Genomic DNA, 25,761 nt, shown 5'->3' on the forward strand with positions numbered 1-25,761 from the left:
TGTATCTCTCTGTTATCAGAGCAGTTCAGCATCTTCTAGCCCCTCCCCTCCCTAGAAGCGAGTCACATGTCCAAGCCCAAAGCAATGACATAAGAATGGATTATGACAACTGGGTGAGACCAAGCAGGACTCACTTTTTAGCAAAGGTCCAAGCAGGAAGGACAGGGGTATCGACCTGAGCAGAAGGAGAGAGCCAGAGGATTCTGTTAGAACTCACACCTGGAAAAGGTTTGACAGCACACACAATTATCCCAAGCAGTGATTCCAAAGCTCAGTCAGCTGATGACAGCACCCATACTTTTCAGATCTAGCCATCAAAGCACATCCCGTCATAATTACAGGTTTTCAGAACTTCAGTGTGGGCTCGCTCAGGTGTAATTCAGCAGTAACAAAGAGCACAGTGTCTCTTGCAGCCTGCAGCGTCCTACCAAGACCTTTTATTCCAAAATCTGTGTTTCTAAAATATGCAGCATGAATTATTTATCTATCATTTCTTTCCAAGAAGTTTCTAAAGTTGGTGACTTACAGAGTTGGTATTTTTAAAGGCATAAACTATATTAAGATTTTTCCCCCTTTTTATAAGATTTTGTGTGTGTGTGTATCTGCGTGAGTGCATGCCACGCATGTGTGGGTGATTGTGGAGGCCACGAGCATCAGATCCTCTGCAGCTGGAGTAACAGATGGTCGTGAGCGGTCTAATATGGGTGTTAGGAACCATAACTGGGTCTCTGGAAGAACAAGCAGCTCGTGGTATGGGAGAATGGTCTATATTTTGTCAATTATATTTTAAATAAACGCTGATTGGCCAGTAGCTAGGCAGGAAGTATAGGTAGGACAACCAGACAGGAAGTAGAGGCGGGTCAATGAGAACAGGAGAATTCTGAGAAGAGGGAAGTCCATTCTTCTGCAATTATGAGCTCGCCAAAGAAGCAAGATGTGACTGCCTCATTGAAAAAGGTACCAAGCCATGTGGCTAGCATAGACAAGAATAATGGGCTAATATAACTTGTAAGAGTTAATAAGAAGCCTGAGCTAATGAGCCAATCATTAGCTTATAGTTAATGTAGACCTCTGTGTGATTTCTTTGGGACTTAACGATAGCAGGAATCAGGCAGGACAGAAACCTCAGTCAACAGCTGAGCCATGGCTCTAAGCCCAAGATTTTTTTTTTTTCTAAATTTGTCAACTGCAAGGTCCAGTGACTCTCTCTTAAAAATCCACCCACCCATGCCTCCAGCTAAACTATTCAGGTGGCTGATCATTTCTCAAGACTGAAACAAGGAATCCAGCAAGAGAGGGTTTCACTTTTTATGTATGCTTCAGCCATCTTTCTGACGTTCTGGGAGAAGTCTGCTTCACCCAACAGTACCAACTCCTCATTTGCTGAAGTTTTGGAAGCAGTTGCCTCTGGAACCAGCATGCTTGTTTTAGACCTCTCTCTCTCTCTCTCTCTCTCTCTCTCTCTCTCTCTCTCTCTCTCTCTCCCTCCCTCCCTCTCTCTCTCTCTTTTTCCCCTTCAAGACAGGGTTTCTCTGTGGCCTCGAACTCACAGAGATCCACCTGCCTCTGCCTCCAGAGTGCTGGGATTAAAGGCATGTGCCACCACTGCTAGACTTAGCATGCTTGTTTTAGAATGCCAGCCATACCTCAAGAAAAAGGACAACATGCACAAGGCATGGCTAACTCACCAAAGCTGTTTCAAAAATATAACTACTTTTTTATATTTTATATTTTGCAAGTAAACCGTGCCAATTAAAAGTCTCTTAAAAAGTCAAGAGACGCTGAAGAGGGCAGAATGGGCAGGCTGTGGTACACAAAGAAGATCTAAGTGACAAAAAATCACGTTTTCTGAGCAATGAATAAACAAAACAAAACCTTCCCAAATCTTAAGAATCACAGATGTATACACTGAATCAGGCACACAGGAAAGTGGGCTGCCAAGTGAACTAGTGTTTCTTGAAACTTGCATTTTTCAGGGTTTTGTTCTGCTTGGGTGCACAAAACAGAGCATGTAAGCTAGCCACTAGATATATGATGGGATAGAAGGGTAGATTATTGAATCTACTCAGACAGAAAAAAGGGAGGATATGATATGATAAGATAAAAAGGTAGATTATTGAATCTACTTTTAAAAAGTAACTACTAGTTTTAACTATTTTACATTGAATTAGACTTTTGTGTATTACATACAAATTTGGTCTTTCGATACAAATTTGAGAATAAATTTGTTAAAACATACTGTACATATATTTCTACACTTGCTCAAGGTATTGTACCTATACAACTCATTTAGCAATGTAATGCAAACTTCTAGCCCCTGAAAATTATTATTACTAATTGTTTAGGATAATAAATAAATGCAGGTTAGTAACTGGTCACCTATTATAATTAAACTTGTAGTCACATTAGGTACGTTTTCAAAGTCAAACAAAGATATATTTTAGATAGGTCATCTTCAGACAGCAGAATGCCATATTTAAGACATTTTAATAGCATAGGTTCTTCTTTTTAAAAAAAAAATGATAATGAGACATGTCTGCTCCTGGCAGCACCAATCCATTTCAGAGAAGATAATGAGCATCAAAAAAGCTCCATATGGAGCTCACTTTCTTTGTGGCAAAAGCAAACCACTAGGCAAGAAAGTTCCCTTGCCTTGACTGCTGACAATATGCTGTACAAACTGGACAAGCAGGACACAAAAGAGAGTGAACGCCAAACCTTGCCAAGACAAGGTAGGACATCCTTTATAAAATTCCTGCTTTATAGAAAAGTCTGTCGAATATTCTAGGCCTTTAGGCCAAAAACGGATGCCCCAACGTTGCAGAGGAACTTTGGGTGACTGTCCAGGAAGCCACTTGTTTCTGTTATTTCTCACATTTTTTGGAAATCACTTGCTTGCACTTCCTGCTTACTTAGTTAATATTATTTCCTTTTGGGTCTCTGAGGGAGTTGATGACGAGATAGTTATAGTTTTCCTTGCTTACGAGACTCAGAAAAGAAACTCACTAAAGAAGTATAAAGTGTATAAGGTTGAGAGACATCAGAAGATAGTTTTGGGTAGTAATGCAAGTTGTGATAGAAAGTAAAATAGGTATAAAACTTTGGACTCACCAAGATAGGATAGATATGAAGTCTTTTCTTTGAATTTGTCAAATGCAAATGGACTAGACATTGTTGATGTATTTATTGCCTGTAACAGTTATTGTGATTATTGTATATAGTTTTTTATATTAGTTACAGTCTTCTATTTATTTTAGACAAAAGGGGAAATACAGTGATATTTTACTTATGTTTTAATAAATAAAGTTTGCCTGAAAATTAGAGGGCAAAACTAAACCCTAGAGGCCCGGCAGTGGTGGCACACACCAAATTCAATCCCAGAATTTGGGAGACAGAGGTAGATAGATCTCTGTGAGTTCAAGGACCCCCTGGGCTACATAAGGTCAAAGCAGAAACAGATCCAGGTGGCGGTGGCTCACACCTTTAATCCCAGTATTAGGCAGTCACACACCTTTAATCCCAGCACTACAGGGGAATATAAAATGGGAGGAGACAGAGGCTCAGGGCTCAGTCTGCAGTTGCCCAGCCTTGGTAGAGGTGAGACTTCTCTAGCGGTTTGGCTGCTTTGCTTTTCTGCTCTTCAGCTTGAACCCCAATACCTGTCTCTAGGTTTCTATTATTCATGCTACAGGCCACAGTAAGGTTTTTGTCTCATGAGGCCTTTTTCAGGCTGAAAACTGCTCTCAAGAGTTCTGGCCAACTCTCACGTCACTGCCGGACCATCTGTACCCTAATCAGCACATGGACGAGACACCAGGTACTCCATGGATGACCGCTAGCCCTTGTGGGCAGTACACTATGCTTCGGGAAGCTGCAGCCTCATCGCGTGGGCACTGGCAGTGACTGTGGTGGCACAGAATGAGCCTTCTAGTTCATGAATCTGGCCAAGTGTGGAGAGACACTCCTGTTTGCCCTCTGTAGGGACCTCAAAGTCGGCTAGGGAATAAGAAACAAAGACAGGAGATTGAGGACAAGGGAGAAGAGGAAAGGGATAAGGAATATTTGTCCCAGAGGGACAAAGAGCTGCCTCTGGACAGAGGAGACAGACATGGCTCATAAGCAAATGGCAGTTTATGAAGGTAAAAGGGGAAACCCTGTGCTAGGGTGAGTTGGTTAATTTTGATTGGGCATGTTGATTAAGGTGGCAAAAAGGGGGCTTTTGATTGATGGACTTCAATACGTTGATAGCCGGACCCTGGTGGTCAGCTCCAATAGGATGAAGTGGCCAAATAAGAGAATGGAACTTACGGGCTAGCGTTAGGAATGTAATCTAATGGTTTTTTAGCAAGGCAGAGGGAATAGGGGAAGGCAAGGCTTGCCAAAGCCATGCTTGCCATGCTGGGGCTGGCTAGAGTCCCTTTCCCTCTACGTATCACGACTCAAGCATTCCTTGATTCAGAACTCTAAAACAGGTTCTCTTTTCAAATCATTCCTTGTGTCCTTTACATTTCAAACTGTGCTAAAGCACTGTGACCCAAACTCACAAGTGGCAAGTTTGGGAAGGAACGCAAACTGTGGTCTCAGCCCCCAGCCAAGAAAGTAGCAACTAGCACTATGTGCACCCCAGTCCTTCATCCATCAGCATCTCAATCACTTTCTGCTGCTGTGACAAAATCCCAGGACCAAAAGCAACTTAAAGAGGAGAGCATTTACTTCAGCTTCCAATTCCAGAGGGATGGGCTCCATCATGGTGGGAAGAGCACAGAAAGTTGGCAGATTACACTTTGGCTTCACACACAGGAAGCACAGAAAGACTGAGATACAGACAGACAGACAGACAGAACCAGAAATGGGGCAAGGCTCGAAATCCTCAAAGCCCTCCCCAAATGATGTATGTCCTCCAGCAAGACTCCATCTCCTGAGGGGTTCGTAAGCTCTCCAAATAACACCAAAGCTAGGGATCACATGTTCAAATACATGAGCCTATGGGGGGCATTTTTTATTCAAACCATCGCAATCAACCTAGCTTAACACTGTGGATGCGATCAAGCCTTGAGATCAATGACACGAACCTTGGGGGAAGAGGCTGTTGGCATAAGTAGTTTAGAGAATGTAAAGCACCGTGATTAATCTGCGCTAATCACTGAAGTTGAATTTTGAGATATGCACATTAAACGGGCAAAGAAGGCTTCTGCAGTAGGTCGAGGAAACCTTGCTTCCAAGCTCTGCTGAGTTAAGACCTCTGCGTGTGGTGGACTGGCAGGAGGAGTATGTTAGACAGTGTTTAGTCATTTACTCTCTGAGCACATTTCATCACAGAAAGCTGGCCCTGCTCACTATCTCTGTGAAAACTGACCACAGAATGCCCTATCGCCGACCTTGGTGTCAATGATTCAGTCAGGATAAAAATCTATGCTGCTTGAAATCTATCTCTGACCTCAGAGTACAATGAAAGCCTCCTTTTGTAAGACAAATTATTTGAACACACTGATCTAAAACTCAACACAAAATCTTTTTCTTCCAAGAACTATCCCCCCTTCCCCCCAGGGCCTCTAGCTATTTCCTATGATGCTGTAGGACGACCAGCCAACCACTGTCCGTGAACTACAAAGTCCCACCCTCTGACCCAGCCCCACACCAAGTCCCTCCCATTCTCTATATCTTTTACTTCACAAAAGAGCCTTGTTTCTTGGCGACTCTGTCCATGTAAACCCAGTCAGGGTGACTAGGAGGTATCTAGGATGCCAAACCCACTGGGACATCCTCCCCAGCTCCAAGGAATGTGAGATAGGGGAGCCATGTCTCTCTGGAACTTCCTGGGAAGAGTGAAACTGTCCAAACACATTCTGGACTTACCACCCAAGGTCTTGCAATTACTTTCTTGGAAAGTTCTGAAAAGTTGTGACAGGTAGCACAGTCCATTACTTTGTGTTTACTGTTGTAAAAGAAAAACTTATTTGGGCTCATGGTTTCAGAGAGTTTGCCCTGTGGCTCAGCCCCATGAACTTAGGCAGAACAGCTCAGAGTTGGCATGGTATGGCAGAGCAAGGTCCTACCATATAGTGGACAGGAAGCAGGGAGAATAAGATGGGGAGCAGAGAAAGCATGAAAGAGGACCCAAGACAAGATATAGTTCACGGACTCACCCCAGAGGGCCCAAGACAAGATATAGTCCACGGACTTACCCCAGAGGGCCCAAGACAAGATATAGTCCACGGACTCACCCCAGAGTGATGGAGGAAGATTAACTGTCTATGTGTTACTTTCATTGGTTAATAAAGAAACTGCCTTGGCTTTTGATAGGACAGCAGCTTAGATAGGTGGAGTAGACAGAGCAGAATGATGGGAGGAAGAAGGCAATGAGGCAGTCGCCATGACTCTCCTCTCCGACACAGCTGCAGGTTAGAATCCTCCTGGTAAGCCACCACCTCGTGGTGCTGCACAGATTATTAGAAATGGGTTAGATCAATATGTAAGAGTTAGCTAATAAGAGGCTACAGATAATGGACCAAGCAGTGATTAAAAGAATACAGTTTCCGTGTAATTATTTCAGGGGTAAGCTAGTGGCGCTCTAACGTGGCAACTAACTCCACGTAAAACCTAAGAGGGCTTTAAAAGGAATTCTAGACACAAATATAGAATTTAACCCAGTTTTTTGCTGTTTGCTAGGACATGCCATAGAGAGATTTCCTGTTTCAGCCATAGCGGCAGAAAAAAAGCTGTGCCATTTTAAAACACGGCTTCCTGGGCCCTAATAATGTAGATGGTAACTACAACCATCTAAGCTGCTGTCCTATCAAAAGCCAAGGCAGTTTCTTTATTAACCAATGAAAGTAACACATAGACAGTTAACCCTCCTCCATCACCAGAGGGCCCAAGACAAGATATAGTCCACAGACTCACCCCAGTGACCTGGTGTCTCTGGCTAGACTCTGACTCCTCAAGTTTTCAGAACCCTGACCCAAGACCAAGCAAGTATTCACCACAAGTGCCAGAGGAGGCATTTGGTGTCCAAACTGTAACGAGTAGCGAGGTTTAAAGCCAAGGCTGGAATGGCCAGAGAGAGAAAGTGTAGTGGTTTCAAACCTTATCTACAAACTGTCATAACACCCAGGAGAAAACAAGGCAAGAGAGAGCCTCTAGGGGCGCTGTCATTTCTGTTGTAGAGGAGGATGGATTTCTCTGAGCTTACTTACATACATTATGATATATATGTTGTGAATATAATATATATAACATAATTCACAACTTCTATAACCATTGTCAATAATTAACAAAACTACCATTAATAGGAAAATGTTATTGTTAAGCCAAAAAGTAAGACTACAAGGTAAGCTACAGCGTGATGTGCCAATTTGATCCCGAGAACATCATAAAAATAAAGACTGCATTATGAAAGCTGGGGTGTTTTGTTCTCTTATTTTTTTTGAGGCAAAGACAGGGGTAGGGCTTTTTATTTGAATACTATATAGAATTGAGAACCTAGTGCTACTTTAAAAGATGTATTTGCAGGGCTGTAGTAGTGGCACACACCTTTAATCCCAGCACTTGGGAGGCAGAGGCAGGTGGATTTCTGTGAGTCTGAGGTCAGCCTGATCTAAAGAGTGAGTTCCAGGACCGCTATGGCTACATAAAGAAATCCTGTCTCAAAAAACGAAACCAAACCAAATCAAGACAAAACAAAACAAAAAATATGAATTTAGGGTTGGACAGATGGCTCAGTGTTTAAGAGTACTGGCTGCTCTTCCAGAGGATCCAGGTTTGAATCCCAGAATCTTCATGGCACCTCACATCCATAACTCAAGTTCCAGAAAATCCGCCGATCTTCTTGACCTTCCTAGGCACCAGGCGCTCATGTGGTATATAGACATACATGCAGACAATCTGCCGATCTTCTTGACCTTCCTAGGCACCAGGCGCTCATGTGGTATATAGACATACATGCAGACAAAACACCCACGCAAATGAAATAAATCAATCTGTGTGCAGTTAAAGATGGATTTTACATAATTGCTACTGTGAGAAACGGTCTACTTTTCTATCAAAAGTAGTCAGCCCAGCAAGAGTGTGTGTGCCCTGAATCTCCTTCACACCCATCAGCCGATCAGATCAGGTTGTGAACTCAAATTTCCACCGATGGGATGAGACAGTCACCATCTGAATCTGGGATAAAAGCCAGGAGACATCTTGGCCACAGAGGTAGTCTGGGTTCTAGTGCACCCTTTTTGCAAAAAGAAACCGTGGGCGGGAGCGGAGGCTCAGCAGTCCAGAGCGCTTGCTCCGCACAGCACTCTATGTTCAATTCCCAGCACCCACACGGCAGCGAAGAATTGCCGTAACTCCAGCTCCAGAAGCGCCAACACCCTCTTCTGACCTCCAAGGCACTGGATGCATGAATGGCACAGATGATAAATGCAAACAAAACATTCATGTGCATAAATTTAAAATAAATTTTAGTTAATTACTTTGCTGCATTACTTTCGATTTGTGTGCTCCTCCACGCAACACCAAGCTTATTCTTTCCCAACAAGGTCTCCTTTTGGCTTTCAGATCCATTTGGTAGAGTGCTCAGATGCCCACCCTTGGGAGAAATGCGCTTCCGGTGTCTTAGGTGACCTTTTGGGTCGGTACTGATCCCAGAATAGAAAGTTTCTCAGCAATGCAGGGAGGGCCCAGGGAAATGTCTCAGTGGTCAAGTAACCCGTGTGCACCAGACAGAGCTAACAAACATCAAGAACAGTAAAACACTCCTTGGTGGGCAGGGCATCCTGGAATTTGGCTAGGAGAGTGGCAGAGATGTGTTCCCAACGTGAAGTGAATATGGGACCCTGATCCACAGCTTCAAGGATCCATGTGTCCTTGGTGACCTCTGCTAAGCCTGTTGCTAAGCTAAGGACACCTAACACAGGATACCCCTCTGTGAGGGAAGCAGTCAGAGACTAAGGAAGCACTGCAAACTGGGGTGCAAGAAACTTCTGTTAGGTTGAGGCTCTGAGGGGTTAACTCTCATGGAACCAGGATGGGAGATAATTTAGGTAAAAAGAGCTCTAGGAAAACAGATTCCCCAAGACAGGAGTGAACCAACTCCTGTGGAGGACCTAGAGACTCCCCAACCCTGTTCACCATACCTTAACCTGACTAAGAGGAATACTGAACACCGTGAAAGAGACCACCACAAGGCCACTCACGTATTAAATCAGGATTAGCTGTTTTTAACAAGCTGGATCTTAAATTCCAACCAACACAGAGGACCACAGAACAATCAAACCTCAGCCCATGCCATGTTTGGGTGGGGCAAAAGACAGCACCGTGGTCATTTTCTTTGTCCGAGTTTCTCCACGTGCTTCCGAGAGCAACAGCGCCACCTATAGGCACAGGGCACACCTTCCATTCAGAGCTCTCCTTCCAGGGGTTCCCTTCTAAACAACAGTTTGTATCCAGGGACCACGGGGAAGTCAGATGGCATCCAGAGGGCATTGCTAGGCGTTCACAGTTACGATCTGTGGTAAGACACATGGACGCCCTTTACTTGGGTTGAATGGTGGTTTGAATAAGATATGGGGTATTTGAACACCTGGTCCCAGGTGCTGGTGCTGTTTAGGGAGACTAGCAGATTGGATGGAGGAGAGAGAAAGCCCCACTCTCCTTTGAGTTCACTCTCTCTGGTTGAGTATGTGATCTCTCTCAGCTTCCTGCTACCATGCATCCTGCCATGATGGAGCCCACCTGGAGGCGGAGCCCAAATAAACACTCCTTTCTATAAATTGCTTTCGGTCATGGTGTTATTAATCGCAGCAACAGAAAGGTAACAGAATATAGGTTAAGACCATGGAATTTCTTCCTGTGTCTTTGCTTTGCTCTTTTGGGGAGCCTACATATATAGGCCACATATACTGTCTCCTCCTTGTATTCATGCTATTCGAGATCAGATATTCTTTTTCTTTAAAAAAAAAAAAAGTGACTATTCACATTTAATCTGTGATATCCATGTATCCCCACAGGGATCTGTGCTGTGGTGCGGGCAGGTGGGCTTATTTAACATGGGTCTGTGCTCACCACAAACACACAGCAACTATATTGCTACATTGCTGTCTTGGGCAGTGAGGTCTTCATAAGGCCAGCTGTACCTGCTTATGAAGCATCATCACAGCTGGCCGTGTGGCTTACTGACAAAGAGTATGATGCCTGAACTTTTTTTTTCTTTCAGAATGGAAAAAAGTTGGAAAATTTGAAGCGAGCTACAAAGGTCTAAGCAAATGACATAAAGGTATATAAAAGATGAGACTTTAAGATATTAAAATGTCCAAGGTCAAAGTTCAACACATTGCTGTCAAAACTCTGCTTAAATATGTATCTAATCAATGTTTATTTAGAAGTCTTTGTTTTTACCGCAGCTTTATCTAAGTATATGAAAGTACCAGGCTGCTATAGCTGACCTTCTGTGTGTTCAGTAGGCATATGTGGTGCTCTGAATAAGAATGACCCTACTAGGCTCATATATTTGAATGCTTAGTAATCAGGGAGTGGCACTACTTGAGAGGAATTGGGTGTGGGCCTGCTGAAGGAAGTGTCACTGGCGGTGGCGCTGAGGTGTCTTTCTCTCTCTTCCTGCAGTCTGCAGATCCAGATGCAGAACTCTCAGCTCCTTCTCCAGCACCACGTCTGCCTGCATGCTGCCATGCTCCCCGCCATGATGATAAAGGACTGAACCTCTGAAACTGTAAGCCAGACCCAGTTAAATAGTTTCTTTCATGAGAGTTGCTGCAGTCAGTCGGGCAGTGGTGGTGCACACCTTTAATCCTAGCACTTGGGAGGCAGAGACAAGCAGATCTCTGTGAGTTCAAGGCCAGCCTGGTCTACAGAGCGAGCTCCAAGACAAGCTCCAAAGCTACAGAGAAACCCTGTCTCGGGGGGGGGGGGGGGGAGGGAGGGGGGAGCCAAATGACAACAACAGCAACAAAAAGTTGCCGTGTTCACGGTGTCTCAGAGCATGGTGTCAACAGAACACTGACTAAGACGCTCGGAGGCCTGTACTGCGGAGGGTATTTTTCCCTTGTCCTCCCAAGACAACTAGGTCCCAGGGGACTGCAGGGCACCTCTAAAATGCCCTGTATGCTGTGGGCAGTCACCTGTTCTCTTGTTCAAGAGGGTTAGGAAGGACTTACCTGGTGAAATCTAACCATGTCCAATCTACAAAGAGGAGGGTCAATACACAGAAAACTTCCCTCCATGCCTCCAAGGAAGCTGTGGTCAAGCAGGGACTTTAATTTATCGTCACATAGATGGAACAGCTGGTCAGAGAAGGGCTGGAGGAGCCAGAGGGTCCCCTAATGCCCAGGTGCTTAGTCCTGAGGACCAGATCTTAACTGACCATTAGTTTTTTTTTTAAAGGTGATTAATTTTGGCCACCTGTGTGGTCCTAAGCCTCCAGCAGAGAAGTACACCGAAAGACTAAAATGGTTGGTGTGTTCCCTGCACACTGCAAGGGATCACATTCCTCAAACATTAGGCTTAAATCCATATGGGATGTTGTTTTGACAACTATTTCTGTATAATTTCCTTCTCGATAAGAAAAATGCTGCCCAGATGTGACTTCAGACCTCGGCTCACTGCAGCAGCTGCCCACAGGCGGGAGAGACAGCCCCACTGTTGTCTTAACCTTTTCAGAGTAAATGAGAGCTAGTACGTTTGTTGTTCCCCCTCTCCCTACCTTCAGTCCATCTGAGAGTGAACTCATGCTGATTCTAGCCACTCCAACAGCTATCAAAGGGCCTGACAGCAGATCCTGGGACCATCACCCTGGAGACAGCCCTGGGGGCCGTAGGGGGGTAAATGAAGAGGAACCGTTCAACAGATGGATGCTCCTGTAAGCCCATCAAGAGACTCTGATTTGGACTTTAAAAAAATATCCTGTGTTGTGGCGTCTCCTGTTTCCCCAGTCTAACCTTCTGGGCACCAGCGGAGGACTTCCTTTCCTACCTATACCTGGCTGTTACACAAATGAAACCAATGCACTTCGGGAGCCTTTTAGATAGGTCACTGGAGGGGTACTCTGACTGTCATGCCTGACACCACCTCAGCAGGAAGAAGACAGATCCATCATCACCTCATTTCCACAATGGTACTTACGATTTCCTTTTTTTGAGGGGAGGGGGGAAGTAGATGGTTTATGGTAAAGACTCCAAAGAAATATAACTATTTTCTCTGTTGCTTAAAGCCAAAACTATTCCTAGGGCCTCTTGGCAGCCTCCTCCTTGTCATAGGTCAGAGATGGCGAATGTATTTTGTGAGCCCTGATCTCTGACCTGTCCCCTAAGAAATGCCAGGGTCACCTCTTCAGAGGGGAGGCTAGGAAAACAGCAGCAAGGCCTGCTGAGAGAAGACTCTGGTGACAAGGGCAGACTCTGTGGCCAGGGTGAAAACCTAACATTCCAGTTGGACCAGATCAGTTGCCCAGGCAAAGGGAACGTCAGGGCAAGCAGGAACGTCAGGGCGCACCTGAGCCCTCACTTATCACAACAGTAATTTATTGTTACCAGTCACAAAGTCAGCGCAGGCTGGCTAAGCTTGAAGAAAAACGTGAGCGTGCGTGCGTGTGTGCGTGCGTGTGTGTGTGTGCGTGCGTGTGTGTGTGCGTGTGTGTGATAAAGAGGAGGGAATTATGAAAGTTGGTTGCTGTGGTTTTTTTTTTTTCTTTTCTATTAGAGGTGGTTAGCCTGACCAGGGTCCATATTTTTTAACTTCCCTCTTCCTCTTCATGTTTACTGGCCAGTCATGTCAGATTGTTGACAGTGAACGCCCGCCGTGAGTTGGGAACACACCCGTGTTAGAGATAAAGCCAGCTCAGAGGTCCTTGGCCATGCTTCTGCCAGGGTCTGGTCCTCTCACGCCCTTTTTGTTGAGCTACTTTTGCTTTTTGTCCCTTTGTGCCACACTGTCACTGTTCTTCTCCAACACTACTTTAAACATAACAATCTGAAAAATAAAAACCCTTCGAAAGAGCTGAGAGAGGTCCTGAATGTTATGAATAGTCATGTCTGTAATTACTGAAAAGTCTCTGCACCCCGATAAGCCTCTCCGCCGACGCAGCAATCCAAATCAGACCAACAAACTGAACTAGAAAAAGCCCAGGTTTAATGGATAAAACTCTCCTGGATGATTTTCCAGCCCTCCAGAGAAGAGACAGAAAAGGAAGACTAGAAAACCACGTCTGTTTTCTAGGGGCAGTTTAAATACCCTGTGGGAGTGGTCTTGAGCATCTCTGGGAGAGGGGTCATCATTTGGCAGCCTTTCTGAGATGTGGCAGGGTTTGGAGAGAAATGGGGGGAGGGACTTGGGGTGGAACTTCCACCAGAACATTCCAGACTTTGGATATATGGATGCCAGGGGCTGGGGTGACGCTTCCACCAGAACATCTACAGGTAATTTCAATTTTCTTTGACGACACATTGCAAATGGAAGCCTGGCTGCAGACTCCTGGAGAAGACGGCAGCCATCTTAGAAAACATTCTCCTCTTGCCTGGTCCAGTTTCTCTTCCTCTCTCTCACTGGGTTTCAAATTTGCAATCCACCTGCCTTAGCCTCCCAAGTGCTGGGATTACAGGCATATGTTACATGCCTACCTTACAAAAAAAAAAAAAAGTAAAATAACAATAATCATTTAAAACTCAAGGGTGAATTGCTGTAAATTTACTTAAATTTTTTGCCTATTTTTTAAACAATGCAGTCAAGCAAGATCTCAAAGACAGGCACACCACAAATGACGAAAAGACCAGTGGTCTGGAAACAGTGCTATGGGCTACCGGGAACAAGGAGCAGGGAATGGGGATCACCGTGGGGTGGGATTGTTGAGAGAGACAGGCACTGTGTGAAACTCAGCAGTGGGGCAGGACAGGGGGCCTTCCATGGGACACTGACAGGCACAGTGGTACAAAGGGGTGTGACGCTCACCCCTTTGCCGCTGAGCTTTAGGCAGTGGCCCATCGGGGAACAGAGGACAGGACAATGGGCCCAGAAGACACTTCTGAGCACACACCTGACAGGAAGGAAGGGAACCTACAGGGAAGTCACCCTGAAGCAGCTGAGGGACACACTTGAAGACACTAGCAGACAGAAGGCATTCTTCGGTCTTCTGAGCCTTCTGTCTTCCAGTAGTTCGAGACACAGGGACAGTGAGCTTCGGTCACCAAGCCACAGCTCCAGACTTTTCCTCCACTTCCCAACTGCGTCTCTCTGTGCTGCAGTGGGCTCTCCCGACGGTGGGCATCTCACTTAGCCATGCAATGCCTCCTGACGGAGCACTTGTCCCATGCCGATTCAAGGTGCAGAAATGGAGATTAGTGAGCCAAATCAGTGCAAATGCCTGCCCTGGTGGAGCTCCAGTTCTCTAGAATGAGCACTATGTGTCCCTTGGGGCAGGGCAGACGCCGCTACCATGCGCCCGAGGACAGTGACCACCTCTTCCTTGTTATCATGTTCTCTGAAGCACACGGACCACTGGCCAGAGACTCCATCAGTGGAGGCACAGCAACCTCCCTTGAGGCAAAGGGACCGAGCTGTTCATTCAACTGTGTGAAGGTTGCACTCTACCCCGCCCCCATCCAGTCCACTGCAATAAACAAGGCTGGGATGGAGAATGAAGGAAACTGCCCTTGGGGCCATTCATCACAATGAGGACGCTTGACAGCTCTCAGATCAGCCCTCAGCTCCCTAAGGAGAAGCAGTGCAAAGCTATGTGCCGACGTGGAGGGTCAAACCTCCTCAGGCTGGGGTGACCACACACCGGCTTGGCTGGCCAGGGTCCAGCACCTGAAAGAATGCAGGGTGGCATCTGATGGTCCTGCGGAGAAGCCTTGACTTCTCGGACCACGCCAGCAGGATGAAGCCGATTTGGGAGGTTTTGGAGGCAGTGTGTGGATGGGAGCCTGAGGTTGGGGTAGGCATTAACCACAACCAGATCACACCTGAGTAAGGGGCACGGAGAACTGGTAGCAATCCAAAGCTAAAGCAAACTGTGTAAGCCAGTGTTAGAACCTCACGCCCCGAGCTCTACAAAAGCCCTGCATCAAACTCTCCCAGGTTAAGTGTCCTGACAGGTGATGACAACCCCAGCTTTCCTCACAACGTCTCACTGGCGCTCTGGTGCCAGACTCTATTTTTACAACCTGAGTAATGCCTGGGCAAAGGACCAGCCGAGAACCGGAGACAGAAGGATAGGGCACAGGAGGTAACAGCGCAAGCGATGAGGCCCATATCCTCAGAGCCCAGTTCAGAATGGCAGCCTAGTCCTGCTGCAACTCTGACCTGAACACTCCAGCCCCACCACGTCACCGCCAGGTCTTGTGTGCCACCAGGGCTGGACCCTCACCTGCCTTACGCACTGGCTCCCACCACCTCAGGGCCCAACAGTGCCCAGGTAGTGGAGGGCCGTGCTGTCCCACCCCCACTTTGGCACACTGGACTACAAGAATCCCAGGTAGCCATTTTTGTAACTTAAACTCAACCCAGACGTCACCTTCCTCAGACGGCTTCCCTGAGTCCAAGGCTGGGTGACGTTCTTCAATACTGGACAACCTCAGTGCCCAGAATCAACCCTCCTACGATGACCATCAATGTTAAGGGCTCATGTCAGATTCCTCCATGGCCTACTTCAGGGTTGGGGAGGAGGGTCTCAGAGCTAAACTGCAGTACTCAGCACATGTGGGGGAAAGAAGGGAGATGGGAGGGCACCAGGCAGGGAACCGTGGCCAGAAAAGCACCTGTCACAGTGACCTACAACTAACTGAAGAAATCACTAAAACCCAAGAAACCAGTGACTTCTCACCAAGGGTTTGCTTCCTGACAAACACGAGCCGGCAACAGTGGGAGACCATTTCTCAGTAAACAGGAGTGGGAATCGACGGTCACTCTTTGCTGTGTCCAGGTGGGGGCGACAGGTGGGCTGTAGAGGCAGGTAACTTTGGAATGTCGAGTGGGCTCAAGGGCAAGGAGCGTTCCCAGGCTCCTCTGGTTTGGGGGAACTTAAGGTCATTCCTCGAGCTACTGAGATCAACCAACCAGGAGCTATTCCACCAGGCTGAGAACATGGCATGGGCCAAGGAACAGGGGTAACAAGGACCCTCCATCCACCTACTGAGTCACCTGGCAATTCTCAATGGCAACAAAGAAGCGGTGATTGAAACCAGACATCTCCTAAGACAGACACCACTTTCAGCTGAAGCCTTCCTGGCACCTTTCCTTCCGTGGAAAGATCACACTCACACACACACACACACACACACACACACACACAAACACACACACACACACACACACACACACACTGCCCCTCAATATCCAATCCTTCTTCCTTGCTATCAGGGTTCCGACTTTGGAGAAACCAGAATAGCAGAGACTGTGGCTAACCATAAACCATTTCCTCCTCCTACGTATGCAACGGAAAACCCTTACCAGCCTTCCTTGCCGCTGACTGGTGCAAATGAGTATGGCTGCCTACAGAACACGTGTCAGTAAGCCACCTCTTCGCGGAGAGTTACCTCACCATCAGGAACAGCCAGCGTTGGACTCGTGTGTGCAAAAAGTATATTCTTAAGCCAGGCGGTGGCGGTGAATACACCACTCACACCTACTCCCTCAGTTTGTATTGAGCCCTGATTCATGCCAGCCTGAGGAGTGGAAGCCTCTGAGATGTGCTGGGTGAGAGCCTCTCCCCAGACACCCTGGGGAGGCGGGCCCCTGAGCAGTCAGTACATGTATATGAGTGGCAGATACTGAGAGTGCACACGGTGTCCTGGGGGCTTGTACGCACCGGGAAGTGGACCAGGACCGGGGGAGGAGGGCTCAACTCCTCACAGGCAACTGGAGTTGAGGGTCCATGAGGAAGACGGATCCAGGGTAGGACTAGAGACATTTCTTTAGGGCCCCGAGTAGCAAGACGGAAGCTAAAACAGAGTTAAGATACTGAAAGTCTTTGCCAATTCATGCAGAAGTCTATGGCATCGGGCACCCAACTTAAGACTTCCCAAGCTGAGAGAAAGAAAAAAGACCGTGCTATCCTTAGCTGAGCCGACAGCAATTACCCACTGGAAGCAGAGTCATTAAATACCATCAATTAATGCAGCTGCTCCGGGATAATCAACGGTCATTAGATCAAGACTGCACAAGGGGAGAAAATCAAAACGCAAATGCCGTGAACTCAGAAACGCCGGAGACAGCGGGGAAGCCAGCTCCCTTCTGCCTGCTGCGTTAGTCAGCTTCTAAAATATACTTTCTCTAGAAGTCAGTAATTTTTCAGCTTGAAGACAAAGCCAAAAAAATGAACCATCTAGGCCATGACCTTAGATCATTAATGTCCAAGCTTTGATTTTCTTTCAGGTCTGAGTTTCCATTAAGAACTGGGAGAGAGACAGACAGAATGGCGGCAAGAGGACCGGGCTGGGGGATCAGGAGGAAAAGCAGAGAAGTCAGAGCTCCAAGGCAGAGAGGTGCCCCCTTTTAACTCAATTCTTTGGACATGAATGAAATCATTTGCCATTTCTGCTGTCCAAGTATGAGGAAAGATTTTTTTTCTTTTTCTGTTTTTTTTTTTTTAAAAAACCCACAAAACCTCATTCATTCCAAGTTTAAAAATGAACAGAGGGGCTGGAGAGATGGCTCAGCACTTAAGAACATTGACTGCTCTTCCAGAGGATCTGGGTTCAATTCCCAGCACCCACATGGGAGCTTACAACTGTAACTTCAAGATCTGACACCCTCACACAGATGGACATGCAGGCAAAAACCAATGCACATAAAAATTTAAAAAGTGAACAGAAACGAACAGGCTGCTCAACAAGAGAAAGGGTTGCCAGTTTCCCCGCACAGAAGGTGTGCTATCCACACTCAGAGCAATCTAGGAAGCAGAGAGTCCTAAAGGGCATCCCAGAGGAATCCCAGGGCACTGCCCACAACCGTAGGCCCGTGTCAGCTCTCCCAAGGCACAGGGTAGACACACCAGCTGCAGCCTGAGCAGGATGGACCAGTCAGTAAACTCAAACCTCTCAACAATTTCTCAGGTAAGAAGACTGGCTACGGCAGATATGAGAGCCAGTGGCCTGCCTCCCTGTCTCTGCCTAGTCTGCTACCTGTCTCCAGAGCAGCCACTCGCTCTGAGTGAGAAGTGGGTCTCCAATGGTGTGGCGGCTCCTGGGGTAGTGGAAGAGGCAATCTGAAACAGGAATGGGGATAGCATCCTGCAGCTGGGAGCAGGAGTAATGCTGGAAATACCAGCTGGTGAGCAAATACTGGGCTTATGGCCTCTTATCTCACTTCTCACTAATGACATGCATCCAAGAATGAGTTAAAATATTAACCACAAGCCCGAGTCAGACACCGAGCAATCCAAATGAGTTTCTAGTTTATTTAAACAGCTGGCAGCTGTGTACCAGCTAAAGATCACCAGCCTCTCCCTTTTCTAGTCTAACCCCTCAGCCGCTCATAGCCATGACAGGTGGCCGGAAGCCAGGTGAGAGTCTGAGACAGTTCTTCACTGCCACGCCAGGTCTCAGTTGTGAACACAGCCTTAGAACCCTTTGTTCCATTAGGACAGACACATTTTGTCCATTATCCTGTATCTATCCTCTTGGGTGAGGGGTATAGTGCAGTGCAAGAATGCTTACCTAGCATGCATGAGGCCGGAGTTCAATCCCCAGCACCCACCTAAATATTTTAAAGGCTATTTCTCTATCCATCATCTGAACATAGTCAGCTGGCACCCAAACCAGCGAGTGAACACAGCAGCAGTTAACACTCGTTAAGAACCATGTACTGGATACAGCTCTAAACCCTTGCCACACATAGTAGAGCTCCATAATACAACAAAGGAAGCATTCTCGTCATCTCAGTTTTACGAATAGGGAAACCGAGGCACAGAAGTTAAGTAACTTATCCAAGGATACAAGGTTAGTGAGGACACACCCAGGATTCCCAGAGCCTCCACTCCTACCTACTGCACTGTGCTGAATTCCACAACCGAACCCAGGTCCTCAAGGGGAAGGCAGTCATCCACAGAGAACCTGACAGCCACGAATGAGGGAAATCTTCCCAGAAAGTCCACAGTACATAGGCTGCTCTGTTTGACTTGCGCAATGGTCTAAGGAAAGTCAAAACCCACTTATACCTGACCTAAGAGGCCACCTGCAAACTCCAAATGGCTGTGGAGTCACAGCTGATGATCCAGCAACTGTAACAAGATTATTCAAATTCAAATTATTCAAATCAATAAAGTATTCTCTGCTAGAGAGAGCTGGCTTCTAAGGGAAGACGTGTGCGTGCGTGCGTGCGTGCGTGCGTGTGTGTGTGCGCGCGCGCGTGCGTGCATGTGTTTGCCACCACACTCAGTTCTAAGGGAAGGAAGCCTTTGAACTCCCTGAAATCCCATTCCTCCTACATTTATTACTTCCCTTGCTATGACCAAGTCCTTCACAAGAAGCAGTTTAAGGGAGGGAGGGTTCATTTGGGTTTATTGGGCCAAGGGATGCCGCCTATCTGTGGTGTCAGAAGCAGAGTATGCGAACATTAGTGTTCACCTTGCTCTCCGCCATTCATTCAATCCAGGACCCCAGCCTATACAGCCGTACTGCACACAGTTAAAGTGGGTCTTCCCAGCTCAATTAAGACCATCTCAATAACCCCACACTGGCCTGCCCGGACGCTTGTGTTTTAGGCACTTCTGGATCCTGTCAACTTGGCAATCAAAACTAATTATCACACCGCATTTCAACACAGAGCAGAATTTATGGAGGGTTCCAGTGTTTGTATGGTACTATTTTTTTTTTGGCCTATATTTTTAAGGCAGTTCAAATTTAAATCTCTCTACATTTTAGTAGTAACATTTAAAAACATACAGGTTTACTTCTAACCTTTTAAACAATTCTGCTGCAACTTTAACGACTTTTGTGCAGCTCACCTGATTTTATAAGCAAAGACTTAACAGTACTTTATTCCATCTTCAGACTCTTCTTCATTTGCAAATAATAAAATTAGCAAGATATTTTATTTTCTAGTTAAAATGCTCAAAACAATATCATTTTATCTCTACAGGTCAGTATTGGATCCAAGAATGAGACCACCTTAGGGAGGCAAGCTGCTGCTTGTTAGTTGGAAAGGGAGGTCTCTAAAAATCAAAGGGAGGTTTGTATAAATTTAGTATAAATGGTGGCTTTTCCCCACAAGCAAAAGTGAAGGGGAGGGAAGTGGGGAAGGGAGGTCAAAACCAAGCATAGTAATTCTGACCTTGATCTGTGCTTTGAAGGTCTGGTCTCCATGCTACTGGCCTCGGCTCTCCCTAAGGAAGGTGTTCATACATAATTACACAGAAGGGGACAGGGAGAAGGCAAAAAGATGCCTTACAACCAGAAATGTGTGTGTGCTGGAAAAGTGAGTATTAAAGTATTAAATGAATTTGTAAGTTCCTGTGGTTCCCTACTAACGAGAGGGTGCCGAAGAGACAACAGGACACTATTCCAAGTCCTAAAAAAGTCCAGAAGTGGGGATGGGGGGGGATTCACCCCAGGAACTGAAGATTGTCTTGTTCCACTTTAGGAGTACTCCCAGTTCCCACCTATTATTAGATATCTGAGTTCCCCAAACTCTCCTCCAACTCAGAGCTCCCAACTGTACAGGGGCCACCGACATCCAATGGGGAAAGAGATGGAGGGACCCACCCATGGGTGAAATGCTGGGGAGGACGTCCTAGCTGAAAGACAGCAGCAGAGACTGCCCCTTTGCTGCCGGAACTGCTCCACTAGGCTCATCCAAGCCTGCGGGTATGAGGGAGGGGGTGTGTGTGGCGCAAGCGCGCGCGCTCGCGCATGATCTTTAATGTTAAATCCTTCCATACTCCTGGGCTTGTCCCTCCCTTCATAAGAATCAGAGTCAGTGGCTTCCCTACCTGAGACGGGTTAGAGACAAATGCAGACTCTAAGGATGAAGAGACACTGGAGAGATTCTGGCTTGGGGAGAGGGGCTCTCTTGTCTTCTGGACCCCAGCAGACCCTGCAGTGCATCCTGGGTGCACAGGTGCCGTCTGAAGGCTGACTTGTGGGAGTTCCAGGCTGGCTGGCACCACTGGGTCCTGTGTGCTAGTCAGGTCCAAGGCTCCTAGCAGGTCCAAGATGGGTGTCTGGGAGTCTGCCTCCCTCTCCTACGAGAAGACCATTCTTTCCTTCGCTCACTGAACACAGGTTCGCAGCTGCACTTCTAGACAATTCCCACAGCATCTCTGGAGTGAGGTGCCTCCCCCAGGCCAGACCCCAGACCAACCTGGCTCAGTGGACCACATCCCCAGGGGCACCCTCCTGACACAAAGTTTACAACAGCCAACTGTCTTCCCATCTGGTCATGGCCATCTCTTAGATGGCTTCCCGGGTCTTCTAAGAAGCGGAAGAGTAAGCCCAACACACCTTTCTTCAGATCAATGGCTCATCTTGTTTCTGTCTCAGTGACTTTGCTTGTAATGGTAACAACTACAGCTGAAAGCAGGCACACCTCTTACCTACCAACCAGAGTACTGTCTGGGACATCCCTTTCCTGGACTGCCAGGACTCCGCTCTTCTCCTGCCGTCTCCCCTGTCCCTTCCATAGAGCGGCGTCTCTCTCCCTCTCCCGTCCTCACTCACTAAACCTCTTCTAGAGAACAGATTCCTACCAGCTGCAGGAATTCTGGGAAAGAGCCAAACCTGAAGACAGAGGCAGTCTGGGTGAGAAAGATAAGCTAATGACAACCAGGGAAGAACAAGTTCCCGTGACCAACTAGCACTCTGAATTCCTGCTGTCCCCAGCTTCCCAAGCAGAGTAGAGAGAGGCCCTGCATTCTGGGTCCTAGGTGTGCTCTTCCTCAAAACGGCCTTTAACGCAGACGGAAGTGCTGAACTTTGCTTTCTCTGCTTAGGGCAAAGTCACCCCTTACAGACCATCCCTCAGCACTGGTGCCTCTCCCCCCAGGAGAGCCATAAAACACACAGGCAGCAATGTGCACAAAGGGACACTCCTAGGCTGCCACGGGAACCAGTTCTGGAGTGGGCAGCACCCTCTAGAGCGAGAACAGCACAACCTGAAGAGGCTGGGGGAGCTCGGCAAGAGACCCTAGCTCCCTAGCGGCTTCCTCCATCAGCAGGCAGGAGTAGGGTATGTCCACGAAGCCAGGCCCACCAGGCATGATGACGCAGGTCTTTAATCCCAGCACTTGGAACACAGAGGCAGGTGGATCTGTATGAGTTAGAGGCCAGTCTAGTCTACACAGTTTCAGACCATGTAGAATCAATCAATCAACAAACAAATAAGAATAACATATGAAGCCAGGCTCACAGCCCAGGGCCTGCAGGGTAAGTCTGGTATACTTACTTCTCAGTAGGCAGCCTCCGGGTATCCCCAGAGTGCCCATTGCCCCCCCCCACCTCTGGGGTACAATCATTTCCTTTCTTAAATCACCAGTCTTCACTGAGAGGTGGGACCAGCTGTCAGACCTAACCTAGAGACTGGACTTTCTATTCCTTCTCTGTCCCCTCACACCTCTGGTCCCACCAATACATGGTGAATCTGTGCCTAGCAAGAAAGACTATTGTTTACATACACACACATTCAAACCTGTGGAGTTGAGAGACTTCTGAAAGCAATGCAGCGCAGTGGAGAGCAAGGGTTGTGGACTCAAGACTGGTGCAAGAAAGGATTTTTTTTTTTTTTTGAGACAGGGTTTCTCTGTGTAGCCCTGGCTGTCCGCGAAACTCACTCTGTAGACCAGGCTGACCTTGAACTCACAGAGATCCACCTGCCTCTGTCTCCCGAGTGCTGGGCTTAAAGAAAGGCATGCACCTGGGCTCTTTTTAAAAAAACAAAACAAAACAAAAAATACTGAGTACCAGGCAGGAGCCATCTGGCCAGGTCCTAAGGTTACAAAGATATGTGCACACCAATCCTGCAGGTATTCCTGGTCAGAGGAACTCCTGACATCCTGACAACAACCTGTCACTGTAAGGACAAGGAGAAGTTGTGAACATTCAGAAGGGCCCTACTGAGCCCCGCTGTGTCTTTGGCCAGTTATCTATTCAATGGCAGAAGAATATTGAACTAATAATGGAGCCATCAAAGAACAAACAGAGCTACATCTAGGGCAGGTCACAGTTCAGAGTGCTCGGCCCCAGGTGGTCTGCCCTGCCTCTGGTGCTCATTTAAGCCTTCCAAGGTATCTGTGAGGGTGGACTGGCCAAGAGCCAATCCTAAAAGAGAAATATCCTTTACTTGTTCTTTTTCTGAATAGGCAATTAATTTAATCCAAGATTTAATGAAAGACCCCAGAAGGGAATGAGTGAATGCACACACTGGCTTTCAGGCTGCCACCATGCCATCTCCACCTCTCTCCAGGGACCAGGCGGCTTTCCAAGCCATCTGCTTTAAATCCTCTTCCCACAAGTGTCCCCGACAGGGCACCAATACCTCTGAGGAGGGGGCTGCTGCCAAGCCCGACCGACAGTTCTAGAGGGTAGGCTGGGCTCAGCACTGTCTACTCCACAGTTGGGGTTCACGCTGAGGCCTGCTGCAAAGAGCAACAAATGCCCCTAAGTGGTGGAACTTTTCCAGGGTGGTCGTTCTTGGTCATTCACCGCCTCCCCCCACCCCCGTCCCTATCCACACCAGATCTGATTCCAAAGTCTTAACTGGTTTTACTTGTTGAATGTTTAGAAAGCATCCTTGCCTTTCCACAAAGACACTGGCCAGGAGAGGCCAGTCATATTCCCCTGTGCTTCCGAGGTGGGTGGGAGTTGGGATGTGGCTCTTTTCCCTCTGCATCGCTAATCCTTTCTCATCCACAGGTACAACTGAAAGCCAGATGCAGCAGCCAAGAAAACCTGCTCCATATTTGTGTGTGACAAAGCCGGCTTCCTTTTAGAAATAGCAACGTATCCAAGTTCACCAAGCAAAAGCAAGCAAAGAAGTAACCACACAGTCCTGAGTAGAGCATTAAGCAAGCTTAACCTACACGCGCGGAGTGGCCCTCGGCTGGGCCCAGGATTCCGGAGCCGGAGGCGGCAGGTAGCTAGAGAAGAACCAGCCTCACCCCCGGGGCAGGCCGCGAAGTTGCAGTCGCCTTTACCTGGACACCGCAGGTTCGGGACAGCTGGGAGAAGGGGGATCCCAGAGCTCCGATTCCGGCTGCAATCGCGCGGTACGAGCACGCGGGCAGAATGGGAGCCCGCAAGGGTGGCGGCGGGGACGGTAGGAGCAAAGCTGGAAGGGAGAGAGGCAGGCAGCTGGCACCCAGGAGGAGGTAGGCGTGGGAGGGCTTGAGGGAGAAAGGGAGTGTGCAGACAGGCTTCTAGGGTGCGGGGTTGTGAAAGGGGACACAGGTCGGAGGGCGGGGACCCCGGCGCGGGGAGGGGTACAAGGAGAGGTGGAAACTGGGGAGCGCATAGATAAGGAAAAGAGCTTGGTGGTGGGGTTCACACCCGCTGCTTGGAAGCCCGTCCCTGCCTCCCGATGCCGGCATCAAAGACACCCCTCCGGGGTCGTCACCCGAGACCCTAGACACAAGCCCGCTCAGCCGGGAGCCTCGGAACCGCTCGGAACCGCTCGGAACCCGGCGCGCGCCGCACTCACCGCCTAAGGTCCCGGCCTCCGTTGCTGAGCGTAGGGTTCTCCACCGCAGCCAGCTCCTCCTGGCGGGAGTGCAGGCGACAGTGTCGCGCGCAGGCCTCCGGGGCGCCCGGACCCGCAGCGCCCCCTGCCGGGCTCGCCACGCCCCTACCGGGCCGGACGTTCTCAGTGCGCCCTGGAGCTCCGCCCCGCAGGCGGCCGTGCGGGACCGCCAGGCTGCGGCGCCCCGTGCCCAGGGCCTTGGAAGCGGACACGGCCTCGAATTGTCCAAACGACCCTCAGGACAGGCTCGGGCCACGCAGCTTGGGGCGGAAATCACGCGCACTCGGAGCGCACAGGGCCTGTGGCCTCCCTACGCCGGACTTAGGAAAGGAGCGAGGGCCCCGGACACGGCCGCACACCCGCCCCGGCCATGGCATGGGTGCTTTGGGTCTGCGTGCCTAACCCCGCACGAAAGATCTAGTCGCCGACGTGGGTCCCCTGGTGTCGAGTGTGTCAAACTGTCAAGATCCTAGCCACCGTACCTCCTCCACCCTCGCGCCTGTCCTGCGCTTCTCTTCCGGCGCGGGCCACATCCGGCTTGTCTCTACTCTAGACCTCCTGTAGTTTTGTCCCTAAAGGCCTTGCAGGCACCCTGGAGAGGACGCGACCGGTGCGAGCCCGGGAGGGCAGTTCCTGCATGGCCAGGGGCCTCCCGTTGAAGATCTGAGCAGCGCTAGTTCTGTGAAGCTGTTAAAATCTAAAGACAACACCGTTGTTTTATTTGATCTGGTGTTTGTGGGTCATTTTTCGCAAATGTTGGAGAGAGGGATCTCACCAACGGCAACCGCCAAGCTTTTGTTGGCAGTTCCAGGTCTACTGTGACACCCCTGTGTGTCTCTCTCAACTGACCCTGAGCAAAACAGGTGCAATGAGCCACTATTTCCCATGAGGTGGTTCGGAGGGAGTTCATCGCTTGACTTTCCCTAACTCATTCGATAATAACTAAACCCAAACACTTTATATCTTACCCCTATTTCTATCTACCTCCGATTTTCCACCTCAAATCAGCAGGTCTCACGAGATTCTGCTTCCCTGGCTTCAACTCCATTTACCCCTGTGGTCCAGTCATCTGGAATGCCTTTTTCATCGGGG

General features: G+C 48.2%; 1 protein-coding gene and 1 long non-coding RNA gene across 5 annotated transcripts in view; one reads left to right on the top strand and one right to left on the bottom strand.

Annotated features, from left to right (window-relative positions):
* The window catches only part of Pxylp1 (2-phosphoxylose phosphatase 1), a 63,834-nt gene extending 39,067 nt beyond the window's left edge, over positions 1-24,767 (bottom strand). The window contains exon 1 of one of the 4 annotated variants that reach the window (XM_048452564.3): positions 24,631-24,767. The gene's annotated coding sequence lies outside the window, so the exon portion shown is untranslated. Of the gene's footprint in view, positions 1-21,532; positions 21,665-24,127; positions 24,262-24,630 lie in introns of those variants that run through there. The other 3 variants (XM_048452562.3, XM_048452563.3, XM_048452565.3) reach the window with 3 other exon arrangements.
* LOC125412021 (uncharacterized) lies at positions 134-13,345 on the top strand. Its single transcript, XR_007235452.3, has 4 exons — positions 134-228; positions 10,208-10,267; positions 10,615-10,720; positions 11,761-13,345. It is a non-coding gene; the product is annotated as an uncharacterized LOC125412021 (long non-coding RNA).
* Positions 24,768-25,761: the final 994 nt, after the last annotated feature.

Source organism: Myodes glareolus, chromosome 4 (genome assembly GCF_982192425.1).
Source record: "Myodes glareolus chromosome 4, mMyoGla1.1, whole genome shotgun sequence".
Lineage (NCBI taxonomy): Eukaryota > Metazoa > Chordata > Mammalia > Rodentia > Cricetidae > Myodes > Myodes glareolus.